The following is a 22760-nucleotide window of genomic DNA, read 5'->3' as shown; positions in this document are numbered from 1 at the left end:
TTATATGCCTAACTGGATGAGGAGAGGCCATACCACCAGTCCTTCATTGCCATCGCTGTCATGTCCCGTTCAGTTCTAGGATGTCCAGGTAAACCCAGGTTATTTCTGACAGTGGTGTTTGCTGTAACAATAGGGGCCCAGATAGTGTTTGGACGTAGTGAAAAAACCAATGATCCTCACTTGCTGTGGTGAAAAAAAAAAAGCTCAATGACCCCTGCTATCCACCCACCCCTCAACTCAATAATAACCGCCACGTTCAGCCCTGGCATCTCCTAGACCTGGGTCACGGTATTGGAGCCACGCATCAGTCATGGGAAAAGTATCCTCCGTTACTGGAAAGACGCATGGAGCGTTTTGTAAAGAAATTAATGTGAAATGACAGATGAAGTAAACAGCGTCCCCTGTTGTAAATTTCCGTTCATCGTTTTTAAGCTATTTCTCATGGCAGGATGGTACTGAGAGGCCCTGTCAGATGCTGACTCCCAGTGGCAGTGTTCGAGGTAGCAATGAATGCGCTTCGCTCTGAGTCTCAAACATGCGACAAATGTGTGCTACAAATGCAGAAGGACCAATGCCAGCTAAAATCTACAGAACGGGACCAAACGTCTGGAGTGCCACCGTGATTGACCGTGCTTGCTGTGCAAAGGCCATTGCAGCCAATACAATTATTTAGCTTGCTATATTCTCGCTAGCTAATATCCCATTTAGACATTTTGATCATTTCCTGATCTAAGACGGAAAACTTTGCTAAAACATGGAAATGTAGCAACTAACCAATACATGGTGATTATTTGTGTTTTTTTTTTTTCAAAGATACTGGCCACCGTTAGGTAACGCAGACAACATTTTTAGTGTTAGTGGGGGGCAATTAATTTAAGGCTAACGCTAGTACCGGGATATCTCAAAATTTGGTTATAGCTAGCGTATGTAGCCTATCTTGCTAACTAGCTAGCTAGATAGTTGTGTTTTAACACATGTAGATAGGTTAGATAATGTTCATTAGGTAGCCAGTTGGATAGTTAGAGGTAGGTATCGTAGTACCAGGCCACCATTATTCATAGCTAGGCTAGTTAGCTAGCGAATGTTGTGTTTCGTTAGCAGTGGCATGGAAGTACAGCTAGCTAGCAAATAAAAAGTAGTTCGTTTTAAATACTTCACTTGTAGTCAGTTTTCTTAAGAACGTTATTAAGTCAGCCATGTGTTGATTCACGCTTTTAAGTTGGCGAAATAGCTAGCTAGCTAACAGTTATTGAGAAACCCTTTACAAAGACACGTGTTAGCTGGTGCGGTAAAGTAGCTAACGATAGGCGATTAAAATATAAAGATGGCTTACAATAGAAACATTTGGTAGCTGCACTTTAAGATATCCTAGGAGTTATAATGAATCTATGAGATAAACCCACCATTCATTCAAAATCATAAATGGAAAATATATGTATTCTATACCTAACGGCAATAAGAAAATAACTAGTCAAATGAACCAGCATGCTATCAAGGAGAAACCATATAAACTGTGTTGTGGACGGATGGGAGTGGAGCTCCAGTGGCGCAATCGGTTAGCGCGCGGTACTTATACAGCAGTACAAAGCAAAGCAATGCCGAGGTTGTGAGTTCGAGCCTCACCTGGAGCATAGTTTTTTGCTAAAACGTTTAAGAGCGAAACACACCTAACGTGGTAAATTATCCAGCGTGATTACCAAAAAGAGATGTAAATTGACCACTTAGCTTAATATACGGTGAAACAAAGTCATTGTTCTCAATAATTATATTTAGGAAATACTTGCCTAATTATTAACAACAATGAATGGGAGGCGATTACATGAATTCGTGGAAATGCTTTAATTATATAATTAAGGTTTCCCCTGTTAAGATTCTGGGTCTCATTTATCAACACACACATTACATAAACTCAGTTGTCACGCTGCATTAACGATTTTGCTGTCCTTTTTTTAAAAAAGTAAATCTTTGCATGCAATTTCGGGGCCGTTTTATGCAAAATTATAAAGTACTGCATAAACTACCTAAAAATGTTTACGTGCATATGAATGAGTCATTCTACATATTTTGAATGAAAGGAAATGAGTAGTCATTCTACTCACCTTGATAAGTGTTAACGCCAATTATTTACTTTTAAATGTTGTGAAAAGGAATACAATGTGTTAATTGGCCTGTCATGTCTAATGTCAATCAAATATCTATGGATTTTAACGTCGAATGAGGGTGAAACCAAGGATGTGCAGCTATAATAGCCTCCCTCTAATGTCCACTGTGAACGTGCCATCTGCGAGGTCAATGCTCGTGCTGAAATACCAGCTGTGACTATTCTTCTGAGTAAACTAGTAAAGGTAATGGTACTTGCATAGCAAAATGAGCATACACTACGGAGGAAAATTACACGGCAATCCTCTGTTTGAGGTCGGCCAGAGACGCGCTCTCAGCTGTTGCTACGGTATTTTTATATGCAGGTTAGTCTTCTTGTCTGAAGGGGGTGCTATAAGATCACTAAATTACTAGGCAAGGAAAGGCGCCACCGACGAACGCAAGTCCTGGGTTAGTTGTCGCAGGATACAACATCTTGTGAACAGAAGTGAAATAGGTAAATCGTATTCTGCATCTTGAAGCAATGATTGATATTTGGTTTGGCCCAGGAATGCGTTCTGGTCGTGGGTTTTGAGCAAAGGTGGTGCAGTTTGTTTACTTTCATGATTTTTTGAAGCTGTAAAATGGCTCTCTTCTAATGTATTTTCGTATTTAAGGTAAACCTGAGAAACAGGCTTAATGGTAGCCCTCAGTCAGATGTGCCCTGGTTTGATAAGGAGGTCTGGCAGAGGTCACTGTGCAGCCTTGGTGGGGCTAGCTGGCTGCAGAAAGATTATATCTGTGATATTAATACACCAGTTACACAGGGTCAAAGCTAGAATCAGGGCCACTCTTTCTGCAAGGCTGGATAGCTACTCTGCAAGGGGGGGGGGGGGGGGTTCACTGGAAGAAATCATCCACCGGAAGAGATCCAGCAAGACACCTGTCTCCGTGCAGTAGACTGAGCTTCAAAATAAGGGCTATGAGAAGGTTGAATTTTTGTCAAGACTGATAACTGTCTTGACAAAAGGGTTATGTATGTAACAGTATCTGTGGAGTTTCTGATAACTAGGAATATCTCTGAGGGTTACAGTTATAGAGCAAGCCCGGCACTATAGGGGTGCTTAGGGGTGCATTGCACCCCAAGACGGACCCCAGTTGTCTCCTTATATCCTGATGTCGACACAGATTGCAACTGTACCCCTCTGTATTTTCTCCTGGTGCCGGACCTGCCTAAGAACACCTATTAAGGTCAAAATAATTGCAAATATCTGTGAGTTTCACAATATTTGCGAATAATGTGCAACATCTCTAGAGAAATATCTATTCAAAAATACATCTTCAATCACAGCAAGACAAGCTGAAAAAACAAAGTATTCACACAACCGAAGGGTTAATGCAGTGTGTAGCCCCCTTTCCTCTGCGCTGCCCTTTGAAGTGGCCTACAGGTGGGTGTACAGTGGACCAATGGCATCTTCTTTTGACCCATTTTCATGAGAGTAAGACTCTCGTGTTCCTTTCTTTTTTCCTTTGTTTGCCTGCGAATTCGCTCCCCGCTGTGGTCTTGTCTCTAGCTGACACAGAGACAGCAGGAGGAAACCTTGGCCCAAATGAGTCAGAGATACTGACTAAACAACTGCCATGAATACACCCAGTACCTGCACACTGCTCCCATTTTCCCTTCCTGTCTCCCTCCCTCCCTCTCTTTCTCTCTCCCTTCCCTCCTTCAAATGCAAATTCGAACAAGCTTTATTGGCATGACAAATGCAAGGTGTTACACTGCCAAACTAGATAAATCAAAACATGAGCCCAGATTGCCTGTCGCTGACTCACTCGCAAAGAATCCCCTCTGCTGTACTTGACTCACTCGACCCAGATTCCCAGTTATGGTACGTGCCTCCTACTCGCTGAGGCCCTTTCACTTACTGGGTTCAATCAAAGACCAGTCTCTTTCACTTTTCACATACGTACACTGCATCTATAATAACAGCAAAAACAAGGGTGTGACACTGAACACATAAGGTGTCCAAGAATCAGCCAAGGTTTTCAAGGACAGCTGTTTTCCTTGCAGATTCTTCAGAGTGCAGTGTTTCAAGACGTTGCTGTTTGTACACATGCAACAGGCTGCTGTTATATATATAATGAAGACACATTGTTTCAGCAAGATCATTGATTCTGGTTATTACAAGAAACCTTGTCACCTTCAAAATTCTTCTGCATTACAGAGAGATCTGAAAGGACATGTTTTTTGCTGTGGAATGTTAGTGAATGAGTGTCGAACAGCATGCTGCTATAGGCTATTTCTCACGTTGCTGTAGCCTGATAGACTGACCATTTGATGGCGCTGTTGTCTGTGGTTTCTCAGACTTGTGTTTTTTTTTTCTGAATGAGCCCCAGTGTCTAGATTTCTTGCCCTGAGTGACGATGCCAGATTTTGAATGAAAACACTTCAGATGTGGCTCCATTTGCTTGACTGACAGGCTTTATTTTCATTTTACAAAATGTAAACCTAGATAAATACTGTAAATAATATTCTTTCAAATATCTTGCAGTGCCACAGTGGGTCCACCTCTGCCTGTGATAAGTTCTACGAAAATACAACATTAATACAAGAACCCATTGTCCATATCATTTGGCCTGAGTCGTGAGTAAACATGAGGATGGAAACGCTGGGCGATCCCTAAGGCCAGCACCCAGCATTGCCATGGCAACAATCAGCTCTGGCCTCCAGGTTTGCACAGCTGTGGTGTGCGTGTTCTTGACTAGCAGAGTCTGCTGATAAAGACAGAGAGTGCATGTGCTGAGAGCGTGTTCAAAGCAGCATAGCGTGGTATGTGTGCGCAGGCAGACCCAGTTTCGGCAAGATTTGTGGCCAAAGCTCTAAGGCCATGCCCAGTAATTTCCCTCCTCTGCCTTGGCCGTAGTCCTGATTCTGGCTTCATTTGCCATTTTTCCCATGCCAGCAACAAGGTTAGGTAACCATGGAAACTTCCAGCCATAATTAACAGCAATTAAGACCAATTATGGGCTCTTTAATGTTAGCTGAGATAAGTTAATAATTACTGCCACCTACGGGAGTTAGTGTTCCTCTTGTTTCATTTATGCAAGTTGACACAAGGCAATTCCTTTGCTCTCGCCCCACCTGGTGATAAAGCTCTCTCAACTAGACGCTTACACTCTTGTCTTTTACTGGTTCCTGATCCAAAGTCACAAACACAGACCAATTCATTGACAGTGTACACATTTATTCCGCAAAGTTCTTTATCAGGCTTTTAGTACCTGCACTTTTGGTGCCTGACAGACCTGGTTTGTGGACCTCTAAAAGGTGCAGTCTACCCTTGCCTTAGTTCTTACGTAATGCATAGCAGTTACTATTATCATAACTACCATTGTTGGCATTGCTGACTCTATTATTGGTTAATCATATTCAGATAACATCACATAACCTATTGAGTGTACAGTCATGCTTTTAAAATTGTGTGCAAGTCTGTCTTTGTTATGCACATGAGTTGCATCATGTTGACCATGAGGTTATTGTACTGCCAATCATTGTGTTTTGGCCCTGTCACATAGCATGAAGCTGCTATCATTTTGTTCAACTATATTCTAATCATTTCAAGAATGTATTGTTGTATCTGTAGATACCATAACTGAGCCACTCCTTGCTATTGTGTTAGTTATGGTCGTACCTTTGCTTATAATGTGAAAGATGACCACCCCTGTACCTCACCAGTCTAAGGCAGCAGTACAAATATGACACATCATACTTGTATGAATCTGCAAAGTCATGTCATGTTACCAAGCACTGTACTTGTAATTGTGCTGTAATCTTGCACAGAGTATCCTTCAGGACTAATTGCTCATAATGTTAAAGAAAATTTAACACTGTGATTCAGTCATTGTTTCCTTGGCTTACATAAGATGTTATGTTTATACAACCTTAATATCAATACCTTTTGTAAAGATTCGGGGCAAATAAAAACAGTTTATTGCAGACGGTTTCAGAAAGGTCAGAGACGTTGATGTTGTGCAATACTGCTTGCTCACTGAGATATGAGAACCCCCCAGTCACCGCACCGTATTAAAAGAATTGCCAATGACCCTATGCCGGCAATTGAAATAATAAATGCCTGTGGTTGTTCCTACAGCCTTGTACAGCGGTGTGGAGCAGCTGTGAGTAGCAGTGGTTAGGGTCCTGGACTCGTGATCAGAGGACTGTGGGATTGAATTCCGTGTGCGTACTCTGTAAAGCGTCACCGTCCAGCTGCTCTCTATAGATCATTCCGAATCATTCCCACCCGGGGGTCTTGGGCTGGGTGACGAGGCCTGTTTTTACAGGAAAAGGTGCGTTCGTTCACAGGAACACACGTCGGCGTCCCCATACGGCAATTGTGGGAACAACTGCAAGTTTTGCGTCGTGTCCCACGGTCCTCCGTTCTTTCTGTCGAAACCTGTACCTGCTGCCAGGGCTACGGTGTGCGGTCACCGCTGGCACTGCCACAGTGTCACGTGTAGCACGCTGTCCCCACCATCTGGTGCCTGCCCTTTCATCACGTTTTATTTCTGCCGTCCTCCGGGGTCGGGGATCCAGGTGTAGTCTGACACCGACGGTGGGGGCCGGGCGCGCAAGGACGGGCGATTACCGCGACCCAACGCCCCCGGGGGGGGGGGGGGGGGCGGGTGGAGCGAGGAGCGCGACCAGATCCATAATGGATGGGATGAGACGCGGAGCGGGGGAGTGGGGCGGCGGCCAGCCCTCTCTCCGGTTTCGACATCGGCGCAAATTAAATGACTAAAATTCATATAATTGACTGTTACAAGTAAAGAACACAGCTGATTTAAAAAACATGGCTTCTCGGGGATTTAACCTTTGCTTTTAACGCCCTCCCAGGAACACTCGAGGCCAGATGCAATTAGCATGAGATCAGTGAGGTTACGGGAGGGAACAAGCTGGCCTCTTGCTGCGAACAAAATACTTCCCAGTTAACACTCTCACTCCACAAGTTCAACACTCATTCCGGGTAGAAATATCTCTTGTTTTTAAATTGTCATAAAAGAGGCAGAGGGTGGGAACATATGAATGTTGTAAGCCCTAAATCATATCTAATGATGCTGTCTGCCTGACGTCTACGGTCTATACAACATCAGCATGTATATTGGATCAATGTTGCCATGGATCCTGAGAATGAGGGCCAATCTAGGTCAATGAGGCCTAGACAGTACAAAGTCCATCCATGACTCTTTTATTGTGACATTTATGTTTAACTGGATCTTGAAATTAGTTTTTAATGTCTGGCAGATTGACCAGCCTATCGATGCCTTTACTTAGTTGTACATTGGACATATGCAAGGGGTGGGACAATTCTAGGTAAGTTCTTGGTCCATTCAACCAAACACTTTTACATATTTTACACATTTGTTACCACATAATACCACTTTAGAGTAGATATTTTTAAATGAGAGATATTGACATATTTCTCACTTAATTTTAGTATAAAATAAGTTGTTACACGGGCCTATTTTTACTGTGAATCTCCAGATATTTGCAGACAGTACTGTCGCTCAGGCAACAGTTAATGCAGTGATCGCAGAAGTTGGCATGGCGACCGCAGTCTTTCTAGAGTTGGAACACCACCCCCGACAGGCACAGGCTCGCCCTCCAAGTGCATTGTGGGAATGTCTGCGCTCATGGATGTCAGCGCTGTGTTTGCACTGGCCCAATCTCAGTCGAACGCAACGCAATCCCACATCACACTGCATCATATCCTGTCCCCTCCTCAGGTGTACCGTGGGAGTTTATGCCAGCTTGCCTTTCAAATGCAGACAGGTTTCAATGGACAGGAGCCAAAGGCACAATCATCATCACGATGCATTCATCTGTCGAAACATTTCCAAGAAAGATTTATTTAGATAACCTTTTTTTTTTTTTCCATTGTATCGCAAGCCTCGTTCCCACAGAGGGTTAGCATGACTGTGTCTGTGTGTGTGTGTGTGTCCATGTGTTTCCGCATGTTTTCCTTACAGCCTAAGTATTTGCCTGCGATGTTATCATGTATTCGTGGTGTTATCGGAATGAAATCACCCTGCACTCATGCTGGATTCCCCCAGTACACATGATGATGAACCTGAAGCTGGCGCTTTTGTTTTCAGATCGAACATGGCGGTCACTATTTGCCCCTGGGTTAGTCAACATGTGGGTCAAAGTTACAGTGATTAATTTAATCAGTTCCACACAAGACAAGGAACGGGTAGGTCATTCACAAGCTTAGTGGAGTGGAGCAGGTCTGTTGGTCTCCTTATGCCCTGTGGCAGGCCTTGCACACAGTGTTGACTTATTAACTGATGTGTGGCGGACTTTCTGGTACAGAATGGCAAATGCTGATCTTCCAGGATGGCCCAGCTCATCCAAGGAATTCTATTTCTTATTTTTATTTTCATTTTTATTCTTATTCTTATTCTTATTCTTATTCTTATTCTTATTCTTTTATTAGGAAGTGATTCAGATGCCAGCAGGCCAAAAAACCCCAGTCGGGTGCAAACGAATACTGCAAGACTGAACGAACACAAACAAGGCTTGTACTTTTCCTGGCTGGGCCAGTCTCTTAACCTTTATCTTATCTGCCCTCAGGTGACAGTTCTGTCATTGAGTGGAAAGAAAAAGAATATTTTTTTTTCCCCTTTCGGTTCTCAATCATCTTTAACCCAGCCCCTTTTCTGAGTCAGTCCTGACACAAGTTTGAGTGTGTCAGTGTGGTGAAATGAGCTGGTGGTTTGAAAGGCTTGTTCCATAACTGCGGCCCTGGAACATTAAACAACACCCTCTCGTGACTAATGGCAGAAATATGTGTCATAAGTTAATTCACATGTGTCAGTGGTGAAGTCTGATTGTTAGGCAATATTTATGCGACCAGTGACAGCTGATTGGGTGGTTGTGATATATGGAGCTGCCAGAGGCTACACTTGCAACAGAGGGAGAAGAAATAATTATTATTGTGATTTTTTTTTCTTTGATCCCCTGCAGGCAGGCTGCTGATGAATAGAATGTCAGGGCCGCCGAAGGGAAATGATGTCGTCCTGCTCATAAGGTGAGCAGAAGAATCGAGGTCAAAGGTTGACGCCAACCCTGAGCAGTTTGCGTGACTGACATTTCTGGGATTTAGCTAAATTAACCGGAGGAAGAACAATGCAGGGGCTGAGTCTCAACTTTCTCAGGCTCTCTGAATTCTGGCTGTTTATGTTGTAGCATGTGCTTGAGAGACAAAGGACATGTACCTGCCTTGTTGCCTATGTTGGAACATGTTTTTGTAGCAGATGTATCTACCTAGAGCAGTGTACAGTGACCACAGTCTTATATCAAATACATTCTCAGTGTAAGTCTCAACTGTCCAATAGCACTGCTCTGCTTATGAGGTGTTGTATGTAAAGCAAAAAAAACAGATTTGGACCCAGAACTCATGAACAACTCAAGGAAACCGTGGCTTGTTTTTATTCTAGCACTGCATCTTACAATGTGTAAAAACACACGTTCCCAGGTGGATATGCATATAAGTGGCTGCTTAATGTAGTGCACATAAGCGCAAGGAGTTCTGCTGTGTAGTGATGTACTGAGAAAGCCTTTCAGTCGTTTAGAGAGGCCTCTGCTCACGGATGCAATGCACAGAAAGACTTCCATCTCCCTCTGGCACTTAACACTGTTGGTGTCACGCTGGTTCTGGCACATTGTAAATGCTCTTCCTCTTTGGTGTTCCCTTTTCGAGTGCACATGTGTTTGTCTCTGAAAAACAACAGGAAAGCTGGTGTCTGCTGGGAATCCACTTAGCTGTCCAGGCAAGCAAAACTGCCAGACATGGGGTGCAGAGAGGAATGGCTTGGATCGCGGAGAGTGAAGAAAGGCGGTGGAAAGTTCCAGAAGCCGGTGGTTCTCGGTCCGAACAGCGTGTTGGGAGTGAGAAGTTGGGTCAGGAGCGTGAGGGAACCATGAACCCCCCCCCCCGCGCGCGCCCGTTAACGTAATTAAAACAACAGTGCAGCAACAGTACTTCTGCCATTTCCCATCTGTGATCTCTCCTCATGGAAATTTAACAGGCTTGTTTTAACTTAAGGTACTTTTCGCTTGTGTGTGTGTGTGTGTATGCACGCATTTTTTAAAAATGTTAATGCACATTCTGTAAATCTTCCTATAGTCTCCTCGCAGTGACGGATCGTTTCCTCCCTAGTGGAGTTATCACCAGCTATCTGATTGGTGCCTGGCACCTTGTTCCAAGATCTTCCGACCCATTAGTCAATGAAGAAAATCAGATCTTTTTTTAAAAAACTCCTTTGGGTTTATCAGCCGACCCCCAACCCAATCCCCCCCCCCCAATTCCCACTCCCATTCCCACCTCCACCCATTATCATCACTCACTCACTCTCTGCCCTGCCTGGCTCTCGGAGTCTGGCTCCGTCGCTCCAAACGGACTCTCGACCACATCCTCTGGATGCGTTGGCCTGTCCAGATCCATTTCATGACTAATAACAGCTTATTGGAAGGGCTGCTTTTGATTAATGTGCGTGCTATTCGTCTGGCAGAAGACACGCTGCGCCTAATGGAGGTCCCAGCTCCCCCACTTTTTTTTTCCGGAGCGTGGGGGGGGGGAGTGGTTTGGGCTGGGGTTGGGTATCCAGATCTTTTCCAAGACTCGAGCGGGCTTTGAGCTCAACTGAACTCCATTAAAGCTCATTGCGGGATGGCACACTTGCAGTCAGTGCAGTGGAAGTCCACTCCAGCTGCTTTTCCCATGCCTGAATGAGATCCTGCTTGGGGAGTGCACCAGCACCCCTTCCCCCGCTGTAAAGCTGGAAATAGGCTGGCTTGCTTGTCTCCACACCAGGCATAGCTGGTTACCTCAGCCTTGCTGGTAACCCTAGCATTGCTGGTAACGACCTGCGTAAGCAGTATTGGTAGGCAGAGTCGGCAGGCTGCATAACTGCATTTCCTGTGCAATTGTAAAAAAAATTAAAAACAAACAAAAAAACAGGTGGCACAGAGAGGTGATGAAAGGCGCACTATCAGAGGTACATATAAGAAATTTGGTTGTCTTTTTTGAGAAAACTGCAGCCATGGACCACAGATGAAATCCAGGCAGCTGTCTCAATCTGGGCAGATGGCGGCGCTCAGTGTGATATCATGTGTTATAGATTTGGTTGTGGGTAATTCAATGGAAAAGTAACCGTGCTTTTGTGGGTCAGCCAGCTTTGTCCCTAGCTCTTGCTAGCTTGGTTCCAGCTCTACAGCAGACACAGGGTACAGCATATTCATACAGGCAGTATAACAAGGACCAAAACCTTCTAGGAGGACAGCAAAGATGTGCGTGTGCTGGAAGCTGTGTGAGTGTATGTCTATGTGCACATGCATTATGTGTGAGCAAGACCGTGTTGTACTGAAAGATCATGTTGTACTGCCTGTGTGGTGTTTTATGGTAATAAAAACATGGCTATTTCCGCATGATTCACTTGAAAGCGCCTCAGGCTCCCCTCAGGCACTGACGACCTTCCAGCTAAAGCTGGTCAGCACAGACACATTTACAGAAAGGAAGAAAGTGGCCATGTCAGGAAGAGAGATGTGGAGTGAATGAAACAGGAAGGCACTTTGAGGCAATGGAAGCAGGGGAAGGCATTGAGGCAGGGAGACACACTCAGTGAGATAAGTATGAGGGTCCACTGAGCGCGCTCAGACAGGAAGACCCACTGAGCATGCTCAGACAGGAGGACCCACTGTGCACGCTCAGACAGGAGGACCCACTGTGCACGCTCAGACAGGGGGACCCACTGGGCGCGCTCAGACAGGAGGACCCACTGAGTGCGCTCAGACAGGAGGACCCACTGAGCGCGCTCAGGCAGGAAGACCCACTGAGCACGCTCAGGCAGGAGGACCTGCTCTGCACACTGAGACAGGGGGACCCACTGAGCGCACTCAGACAGGCGGGTGGCATATCGAGGGAGCAGAAACAGGAGACACAGGCGCGACAGGCGGATCTGTCTGCGCTGCGTTATCGCTCCCCGTGGCCACATCAAGGCCGGTATGCTGATGTGCTGGGGGCCGCTGACACGGCCGGCGGTTCAAAGAGATCCGGTGCAGGATTCTGGCAGCGGAGAGCCAGCACAGACGGAGGAACAAGCCCCCTTTCAGAACCCAGTCTGGGAAAAGCGCGACCTGGCCAAATCCTCACAAAGATCGACACACAGGCAAACTGTGTTACAGGTGCTGAACTCCCATACCCCTCCCCTCTCTTGCATCTCTCCCTCTGTCCCTTTTATATTCTCTGCTAGCTGCCACTGAACTTTGAACCCTCACAAAAATGGGGTTTGAACTTGAAGCAATCTCAAGATTGCTGTGCATTGAAGTGAACCTGTGACCTAGATGGGGAATGCTTTCTCTCCAGCAAGGAAAGTTATGTGCATGAGCAAGTAATTGGAGCAATGCCTGGGTTAAAGCCCCAAGATGAAGCCAGGTGAAGTGTTTGAACACATGTAGAGATGATTGTTAAAGGTCTAACCTCGATATAAAACTATAGCTCCTGAACACTTGCTTTCATGTCATATAGCTATGTTCTTGTTTTGTGGAAATTGAGAATATTTGAACAATCGGTGGAAGTCGGTGTAATCCGGTTAGAATGGACCTTTCCTTGCTGTACATATTTGGATTAGAGTTAGCTGTCTGTCCACTGACCACTAAGCAAACTTCAGTACATTGCTGTCCCCATCTCTATGTCCTTGCAGAATGTTGCTGTTTTTTGCTTATTCCAATTACTTATTCTGGGCAAGGCCCTCTGCAAAATATATGAAATTCAATAATACTATAGTTGTACAGTCTCCGTTTTGTAGATTTCTGTAGCTGCATGATGTGTTGAGTTGTCCTCTCTCTTGATGTAGTACAGTAGGTCAGCTCTCATTGATGTGCTTGCCTCGGAGGGGGGGGGGTGTAAGACACTGACATCATTCCTTCCAGGCAGCAGATCTGTTATTGCTGCCATTCTCGTAGGCAACATTGGAGCGGCACAAAACATTCCGTTGACTTCACAAGGCCTCTGTCATTACACTGGCGATTACATTAGACCTACATGAGCCCAGCTCACACCAGCACTGAATGAGGTATTTAATAATAGTCTGAGGGAGCTTGTGGTTGGCACTGTTGCATTATCACTCAAAGTAAACCATCAATTATGTCTCTGGTTGAGGTCTAAATTTGCTCATCAGAATAAGCTTGGCTGCGCAAGAAGTGGTACAATGCCCCCCCCCCCCCCCCCCCCCCACATAAACACACACAGACACACACACACACACACAAACACACACACACACTTCCCATACAGTAATCCACACACAAGCACACAGATACGCGGCCTCCTCTTTCCCCCACAAACACTGCCTTTCGCCACTTAGGAGTGTTTATTGGGAGAAAACAGCCTTGGAGACATGAGGAAATGAGGAGGCTGCAAACACCACTTCTGGAGACATCCCTGTAAGCCCTCTGCTTGGTGATGAAGAAAACCCTTGCACTGGCATCGTTAGAGAACCTCAGTGCTGTCATCACGTCGTGCTCTGGACCTCCAGAACGGTGACGCTGGAATCCACCGGAGCTGCGCGCTGAGAGACATCTGTGGAGAGACGCAGGGCTCGGCAGTCGTCAGTGGAGAAACTGAGAGAGAGAGAGGGAGAGGGAGAGCTGGAAAGAGGGAGAGCTTGACAGATTGAGCTGAAAGAAGTCAGAGAGGCACGCTGGGCCATTGAGCTTTCAGCAGAGAGACACGGGGGAGAGTGAAGGAGAAGGAGAGAGAGGAAGAACAGTGGAGAGATTTGAAAGGAGGAAAGGAACGAGACATTGGCCCCTCTGTGGTCTTGCTGACCGGAGATCTGAGAAAGCATTTCAAGAACCCAACACAGACAAGAAGGGGAGAGAGATGGAGAGGAAGACTGGGATGGGGAGACTGATCGCTGGAAAGGAATGGAGAGAGGATGTAGGACAGTGTGGCCTTTGAGAATTCACTGAATGACAGCGTGAGAGACATATAGTGAGAGTGAGAGAGACAGAGATAGTGAAAGAGTTCCAAGACAATTACGTGTGTATAACTGAAATGTTGTATTGGACCTAAAAAAAAGACTGGATTATAGAGAGTAAAAGCCAAGTACTGGATGATGGCAGGCGCTCCCTTAAATATTTGTATCCCCAGTTGTCACTTGACATGCACAGATACACTGTCACACAGTTACATTTGAAATGACTGGCCACAAACACCATGGCACATGCAGATGATTTGCCAGAGGGTGACCTATGAGGCCATCATTTGTGTTCGCCACAGCCTTGCGCCTGTGGAGTGCATCGAGCCATGCATGCTCCAGGTGAGCTGATGTCAGTGATGAGAGACCTGGTGAGGAAGTATTTCCAAACCATTTTCTACATATGCGGAGAGCTGAGCCGAACGCACAGTGCCTTTGCTGACCAGGGTTAGACCCCAGGAAATGGTGCTCCACAAACGTTCCAATACAACCTCAAGTTTCTGCCTCTGGCCTTGAGACCATTTGGGTTGTGTCACATGATTCCACAGCAAGGAATCGTGGGATACATCATTGTTCTCTAAAGAAGAGTGGGACACTAGTTTACTCTGAATATTGCTGCGGCTATTTTTGTTGAACACCCCGAAAAATGACTAACTTGACAGATGGCATTCCAGTGTATATGTTATCCTGGATTTCTACAGGATAAAGGGCTTTACTTGTCGTGCATGGACAGTTGCAAGTCCAAGACCCTCGGTTCGCGTGAATTAGACTGCTGTGTTAGGCCCACTGGGTCAATGGCCACCCCGCTCTGCTGAGGCTCATTGCTCAGTGATGCAGGGCAGACGAGCCTGTGCTTTCTCCTCCCCTCCCCCACCTTCCCCCTCTCCCTTGTCGTGTGTACTTACCACTCGCGGCGGAGATTACAGAGGCTTTAACAGGGCGGCTCTGACTCCTACTCTCCTGGCTGGCTCAGCGTCAGCCCCCCACCCACCCACATTCCTGTCCTCACACTCCCAACCCTTGAACGCCCCCTCCCTCCACCCACATCGCGCCATTGATGACCGTGGCACCCTCCTTGGCCCTGTACGTCCATTTTGTCAGGCCGTCATTGGTCCTGGCTACCTCCGTCATTATGTGGCCTGCGGCTAGTTATGGTGGCCCCCACCACAAAGCCGAAACCCCACCTCACCCCCCACCCAGAGCCCTTTCTGCCTCCCTGGGCATTGCCTGGCCCCCAGATCTGTAAAACCAACACGTGTCCATGCCCATTGTTCCCTCTCTGTGCAAGGTTGAGTGTTGGTTTAGTGTCCATGGCCCATTCTGACAGCCGATGATCCGACTTAATCCCAACGAGCGAGATGCTGCTGGTTACTTGTTCCTGCAGTGGGAGATTCCTGGGCTCCATGGCTCCACACCTGTGGGCAGAGGGTGTCAGTGGGCCGTTCAAAGTCCCATTTCTTCTGCTGAATTTGTTTTTGACGTGACATAAGGGGCTGGATGAAGTAAAACTATTCATCCTCCAAAATAGTTCCATAGTTTCAACGAGGCATCATACTTGGAGTTATTAATGGAAATACTGTACACCTTTTTTATAATGCACAGGCACCTTCCTTGAGCCCTCATATAAACTTCAGTCACATCTGGAGAATTGAGGTCTTCTTCTAAAACATGTATTAATGGTGGTTACTTCTCTCAGTTTAATAAGGTCATTAGGGATGTTCTCTCCTATCAAGGACACCAAGGATTATTCTGGGTGTGTGTGGTGGCTGGGGCTGGGGTGGGGGGCGGAGTAGGTATCGGTGGGGTCTTTCTCTTTACAGAAACCTCTCATTTCATTTGAGTCTGCTGTCGTAAGGGAGAAAGCTGGCGTGCCGAAATGACTTTTCTCAGTGTTTCAGTAAGGATTACTCCCCGAGAGCTGGGCCAAGAAACACAGCGAACGCAGTGTGTTTACACAGAGCGCCTGCATGCCTTCACGCCGCCCGGCCCCGCCCGGGGAGTCAGCTCCTTCTGCACTGCTCCAGGCATCAGCAAGAGCCGCTCCACAAGGCCCAGCCGTCCTGCGCTGTCCCACATTCTCACACCCTGCTACATACTGCCTTCATACAGCCTGCCCCTGCAAGCTCCATACTGCCCCACACTGCCTAATACTGCTCCCCAGTGCCCCACATTGTCACCCACCGCTACATACTGCCATGACCTCAGTGACATAAATGATCACATTTAAGCATGGGGTCCAAGGGCTTTTCAGTTGATTTCCTGCAATTCTGGATTATTTTCCACAATATCTAATGTTCCAACAGACCGGCTTCAGATGACATAACTCAGGCTGGGGAAACTCATATTACTCCATTCTCCTCTCCTAAAGTCCTCTCCTCCCAACTCAACTATCCTCAACAATCCACTCCCTGCAAAACCCCTTTCCTCCTTTCTTTGTCTGACACTCCTTTCTTTCTTCAGCTCTCCTCTCTCCACTCTCACAGTCTCTTTGTACTTTGAAAAAATGGGGAAATTTTGTGTTCAGTTCCATGTATAAATGCTGGCCTACTTCTTCAATACCACGTCCAAATCCTGCTTGCATACTGTCCTCACTGTCCTATACTGCCCCGTACCATACTGTACCAAACTGTTATGGACTGATACATACTATCCAAAGCTGGATGCCATAGCCAAGCCAGTTCGGGGGAGGGGAGGATGGCAGTTTACACAACAGGTATGTGGAAAAAAAAATTGCTCGACTTTTAGTTTTCATTTCCAAGAATTTGTGGAAGTGTCATTTATAGGGGAGCGCGGTGACGGAACACCACAACAACATGGAGGAAAAACAAAGGGAAGGCCGCAGTGAATAAACACAGAGACATCCAGCGCTGATTATTTCAAACAAACTACAAAGGGAAAACAAACATGCCCTTTCAAACAGGGTGTGGGTAAGCCATACTGTTCTTTAGAGGCAATTTCCACCCTTTCAGCTGGACAGATTTGCTCTGCTCAGATTTTCATCGCTTGTCCCAGACGCCCGGATGCATACTGGACTCAATAGGGGTAAACCCAAACCACCTTCGTGTATTTAGCCTATAAATATGCCTTCCATGCTACTCTGGGACATCTTTGACACTGCAGACACAACCAGAGGGACATATAAAGAGACGGTGTTCACAGACAGATAGTGGCATACTCCTGTCTACGCTAAACAGAACATTCATCTGAAGAGACAGAACATAACACAGAGCCAATGAAACACACAGAAAGCGTTAATACACAAGGTTCATACAGTATGTGCTTGTAGATCATGCAGCTGACTTTTGTCTTATTTATCCTTCATAGCCTGTTTCCCCTCTCCAGGTCTCTGTGACCCAGGTAGGCATTTTATGCTTAAAATATGTCTCTCTTTGCTTTCATTATTGATGACTCGATCTTTATACAGGTTTTAAATAGGCTGTAGTATGCCTCTGGGTCACACTCTGTACTGTCCCAGACTATCCTGTTGCACCCCACACTGCGTGTTTAAGGCTTGCTGTCACAAATTTTAAAGTGGGGACGCAGGCATCTAGTATTTAAGTGTATTTAAGGCTGTGCATGTGGACCATTGAAAAACTCTGTCCACAGCTGTCCACCGCTGTCCTGCTCTGACCCATACTGCCACACTCTGTTCCCTCTGTCCCAGAGTGTCCCATAGGTCACTGTACACTGTACCACATTATTCCAAACTACCCTAAACTGTACCACATTATTCCAAACTACCCTACACTGTACTACATTATTCCAAACTACCCTACACTGTATCACATTATTCCAAACTACCCTACACTGTACCACATTATTCCAAACTACCCTAAACTGTACCACATTATTCCAAACTACCCTAAACTGTACCACATTATTCCAAACTACCCTAAACTGTACCACATTATTCCAAACTACCCTACACTGTACTACATTATTCCAAACTACCCTACACTGTATCACATTATTCCAAACTGCCCTACACTGTACCACATTATTCCAAACTACCCTACACTGTATCACATTATTCCAAACTACCCTACACTGTACTACATTATTCCAAACTGCCCTACACTGTATCACATTATTCCAAACTGCCCTACACTGTACTACATTATTCCAAACTACCCTACACTGTACCACATTATTCCAAACTACCCTACACTGTATCACATTATTCCAAACTACCCTACACTGTATCACATTATTCCAAACTGCCCTACACTGTACTACATTATTCCAAACTACCCTAAACTGTACCACATTATTCCAAACTACCCTACACTGTACCACATTATTCCAAACTACCCTACACTGTACCACATTATTCCAAACTACCCTAAACTGTACCACATTATTCCAAACTACCCTACACTGTACTACATTATTCCAAACTACCCTACACTGTACCACATTATTCCAAACTACCCTACACTGTATCACATTATTCCAAACTGCCCTACACTGTACCACATTATTCCAAACTGCCCTACACTGTATCACATTATTCCAAATTACCCAAACTGTACCACATTATTCCACACTATCCTTCACCGTATCACATTATTCCAAACTACCCTACACTGTACTACATTATTCCAAACTACCCTACACTGCACCACATTATTCCAAACTACCCAAACTGTTCTACATTATTCCAAACTATCCTACACTGTATCACATTATTCCAAACTGCCCTACACTGTACCACATTATTCCACACTATCCTTCACTGTACCACATTATTCCAAACTACCCAAACTGTGCCACATTATTCCAAACTATCCTACACTGTACCACATTATTCCAAACTGCCTGACACTGTATCACATTCCAAACAGTCCCACACTGTTTCATAGTATTTCAAACTACAACACACTGTTCCAAAATATTTCAGACTGCCCTACAATGTTCCACGATATTTCATACTGCACCCCCCACCCCCGACAACCATCATCCTCTCTGTCCTCACACCATCCCACATCAGCCTGCGATGGATGGGTATCCAGGGTGCGGAACAAATTGAAGGGGAGAAAATGCAGTCCCTAATCTCTCCTTCACAAAGCAGCACGAGTGAATTTAAGACCGGGGTCCTGTTATGCACGGTACTAAGTGACTTCTTTAAAAAAACAAATTCCCTGAACAGCCAGTGATTTATGAGTACCCAACCACATTTGATATTCATTTCCGCAACTGCGGCCAGCTAAGAAAGCACCCGCAAATAGACCTGCGTCTCCAATGGGGCAGTGTAACACGGTGTGTGTGAATCATTCTTGCTTCAGGAATGCAGGTTTTTTTTTTATTGCCCGGCAGATGTTCCCGATTTGACAGATGTGCACGTCCATAATTATTGAAAACACCTTTTCTTATTCTGTGTTCTCAACCAGGTTTTTATGGGATAAAGCTGCAGTTTTTCTTTTTTGGACAAAGCAGAGGCAGAGCTATCCAAAATAACAGATACACTCATGTGGAGTCAGTGTTTCCTTTAAGGAGGGCATAATGGAATGTTCTTATTTGCTTGTACAAATTTAGACGGAAAGATGGAGACCCAGAGAAATGCAGAGAGGATGCTATGTTTCCCAGTGAAAGCTGGACATGGCAACTTTGTCACCATTTTTTAGCCTTTACTTCTTATTCCTGTCTGTAATATTGTCAAAGTAAACAGAATTTTAATGAATTCTTGTATACAGCATTCTTCTAACCAGAGTGGCAGAGGGCATCTCACATTGGTGCAATTCTTTGGCATAGTAGATAAAAAGTATTTACTTTAAAGTGGCATAATGTTACAGAACTTTCTCATCTCCAAATTCTAATAGCTAAATTGTGTGTGTGTGTGTGTTTGTTTTAACGTGAAGAACTCTAAACTGTGTTTGTACAGGGTTTTAAAATTTCGGAATGTTTTTCCCAGCCTTGTCTTTGTCAAAGTTTAGTAGCTCATGATTTTTTGCTCATGAGTGTTTGTGCATGTGTGTGCACGCGTGTGTGGGTGTGCATGTGTGTGGATGTTTGTGTGGTGTGTGTGCGTGTGTGTGTGTGTGTGTGTGTGTGTGAGAGAGAGAGAGAGACAGAAAGAGAAGGAGAGAGAGAACGGGGGGGGGGGGAATCATTCGACTGGATATGATGACTTGCAGAAATGGTTGGGAGGGCCTTCTGCTGGCGCTCTTGCTCAATAATACATTCCAGTGTTGAAACAAAGTGTGACCGCTTTGCATGTAGAGACAGGAGCTGCTCTGCCTTTGTGCCTGGGCTCTCAGGCGATGCTTTGGGCAAACGGGCCTCCTCAGGTTGGTGGGGTTGTGTCTGCAGTGCCACAGCTTGTGTCTACCTGACATTCTTTAACGCGCTGCTGTAACTAACACCGCTTGTAAACAAAGGTCACCCAGGGGCTGATAGCTCTTGAAGTGGTGGAGGTTGATTTGTGTGAGACGGCAAGATGGATTTGTGTGCGTGTGTAAATATGAAGGTAGGAGGTTTTTATCCTATTTGTCCGATTGTCTTTGAGGAACAGACTTTGGAGAGGATACTGGTAAGCACACATACACACACACACACACACACACACACATCACAGTACATTCTGAAACACTTACCCTCACAACAGGCCTCATCTTGAATTTGTGGGGACTTAGTGGTGGCCCTAATCACGTTAACGATATGGTTAAGATCTCCAAACAAAACATGAAAACACAAAGACAAAAGAAAAGCATGAGAGTGTGTTGGGTGTAGCTGTAATTGTGTCCCCGCAGTGAAGAGGATTGCCCCTAGCACATGCACAGAACCTGTTTACCTGGTTGCTCTTCTTCAATTTGTTACGGTAAAGATTTGAATCTTTACCTGCAAGGGGCTTTGCTTGCGCGTGGGAAAGGCAGACCACGAACTAGAAATATTTTACAGCAGTGCGGACAGAAATGAATCAACTATTTACAGCTGCAGCTGTATAATATATGATGTATATATCCATCCAAATGATGTATCGGCCCTTGGTTGATTGTAAGTAAAAATTTTGTGTAGTATTGCGTAGGGGGGAGTGTGGGGACATTTGTTTGATTACTGTAGCGTGTAACCTCATCATTTACATGTATGCCCCTTCATTTTATTGACTGTGTTGCGTTGCTGGAGGAGATTGATTGCAGTTCTGTGCGTGCAGCCCGAAGGCCAATTCCGCCTGCTTTCGCAGCTCATTTTAGAGGAATGAAAGCCAGCCATTTCCCATAATCTTCGCAGGAGATAAACCAAAAAATATGTCCCACAGATAGTGTCCTTCTTTCTTGCGTTCTGGTGGCAAGAGAGGGACGGGGTTGAGGTATGGGGCAGGGGCAAGTTTAACACACAGAGGGGTTAGGGGTCACAAGGGGGGTGGGGTCACAGTTAGACTGGTTTGTGAAGGAGGTTTAGGTAGCGTAGCAGTAGGAGTTGGGGGTGGCAGGCGGCGTGGGGTGAGGGTAGTGGTGGCGGGGCAGGAGCGGGTAGGAGACTCTTCGAGTTCAAAGTCAAGTGCATGTCTGCCAGCGTGTGATCAGGAAATTGCAAACAATTGTAAAAATATGCTTTTAAAAGTAAACAGCTGTGTGCCAGCGGGCCGCCTGTGCCTCTCCGTGCCTCGACTTGAGCGGGATGGAAAATTCCGTTCCTGTCGGCTGAGCGCACCCTTTATCGGCCCTCTGATCTGCCTTGGCCCGAGCACCAGGCAGCCTCGACTCAACACCCGACTTGCCCCAAACTAGCCCACCACATGCATTACACTACCCCACACACACATACATACACACACACACACACACACACATATACCTCACCTGTTTCCGTTAGGACCCCCCCCCCACCTCACCCCAAAACCTCACATCCTCACCCTCTCACCCCTTCCACACACACACACACACACACACACACACACACACAATCACATGCACCTGCCCAGATCGCCGAACATATTTCTCCCTCTCTGTTGTCATTTGGTGCTCCCCTAGTTTGTGCTTGCTGTCAGATAAGGCATTGACTGATGGGCAGGAGAGATTATCTCTGTCTAAGTTTAGGCCCAGGTCTTACACAAGTCTCCAAACAATCGTGAGGTTCCCATACTGAAGTGAGATAAGGCAGCCTTCCTCTGGGTCACGCTGAAGCACGCAGCTGAAAGAGAGGAACACCACCATGGCCTAGGCCTTTGTTCTCCTGCTGCTGTTACTGCTAAGTCTCAGTCACAAAATAAATCTCCATGTTTGATTTACTACCCAGAGGAAATAACATTAACTGTACTTTTCTTTTCTTTCCCCTGGTTTGTTTACTATGGACTGTATGGAAAATCCTTCAGGAATGTGCAGGAAGAGGGCGTCTCCCCCCCGGAGCTTGGATGCGTTGGAGAAAGCAGGGGTGGGTGGAGGGTAGGGGATTGTGTATGATGAAGGGGGGGGGGGGTTCAATCCCAGAATGCCTCAGGTAAAAGGGGGAGGGATGGGGGTTTGGTGACCATGGGGGGGAATTATGGATGAAAGGGATCCCACTTTTTTGGGGAATCTCCCAGCTGCATTAAAGCTCCAATTATGGAGGAGACAGTTTTTTTAATAAATGCCCGCAGACGCAATGAAAGCTCTCCTCTCGTCTCCTTGTCTCTCATTTGGCCGCCGGATCTTTTGCTTCCTCTCTCT

General features: G+C 45.8%; 1 non-coding gene across 1 annotated transcript; it reads left to right on the top strand.

Moving 5' to 3' along the window:
- Positions 1 to 1537: 1537 nt before the first annotated feature.
- On the top strand, positions 1538 to 1631 carry trnai-uau. Its single transcript has 2 exons — positions 1538 to 1575; positions 1596 to 1631. It is a non-coding gene; the product is annotated as a tRNA-Ile (tRNA).
- Positions 1632 to 22760: the final 21129 nt, after the last annotated feature.

This window comes from Megalops cyprinoides, chromosome 15, assembly GCF_013368585.1.
Source record: "Megalops cyprinoides isolate fMegCyp1 chromosome 15, fMegCyp1.pri, whole genome shotgun sequence".
Taxonomy (NCBI): domain Eukaryota; kingdom Metazoa; phylum Chordata; class Actinopteri; order Elopiformes; family Megalopidae; genus Megalops; species Megalops cyprinoides.
Note: the sequence above shows the minus strand (reverse complement) of the source record. Positions and strands in the feature narration are given on the sequence as shown.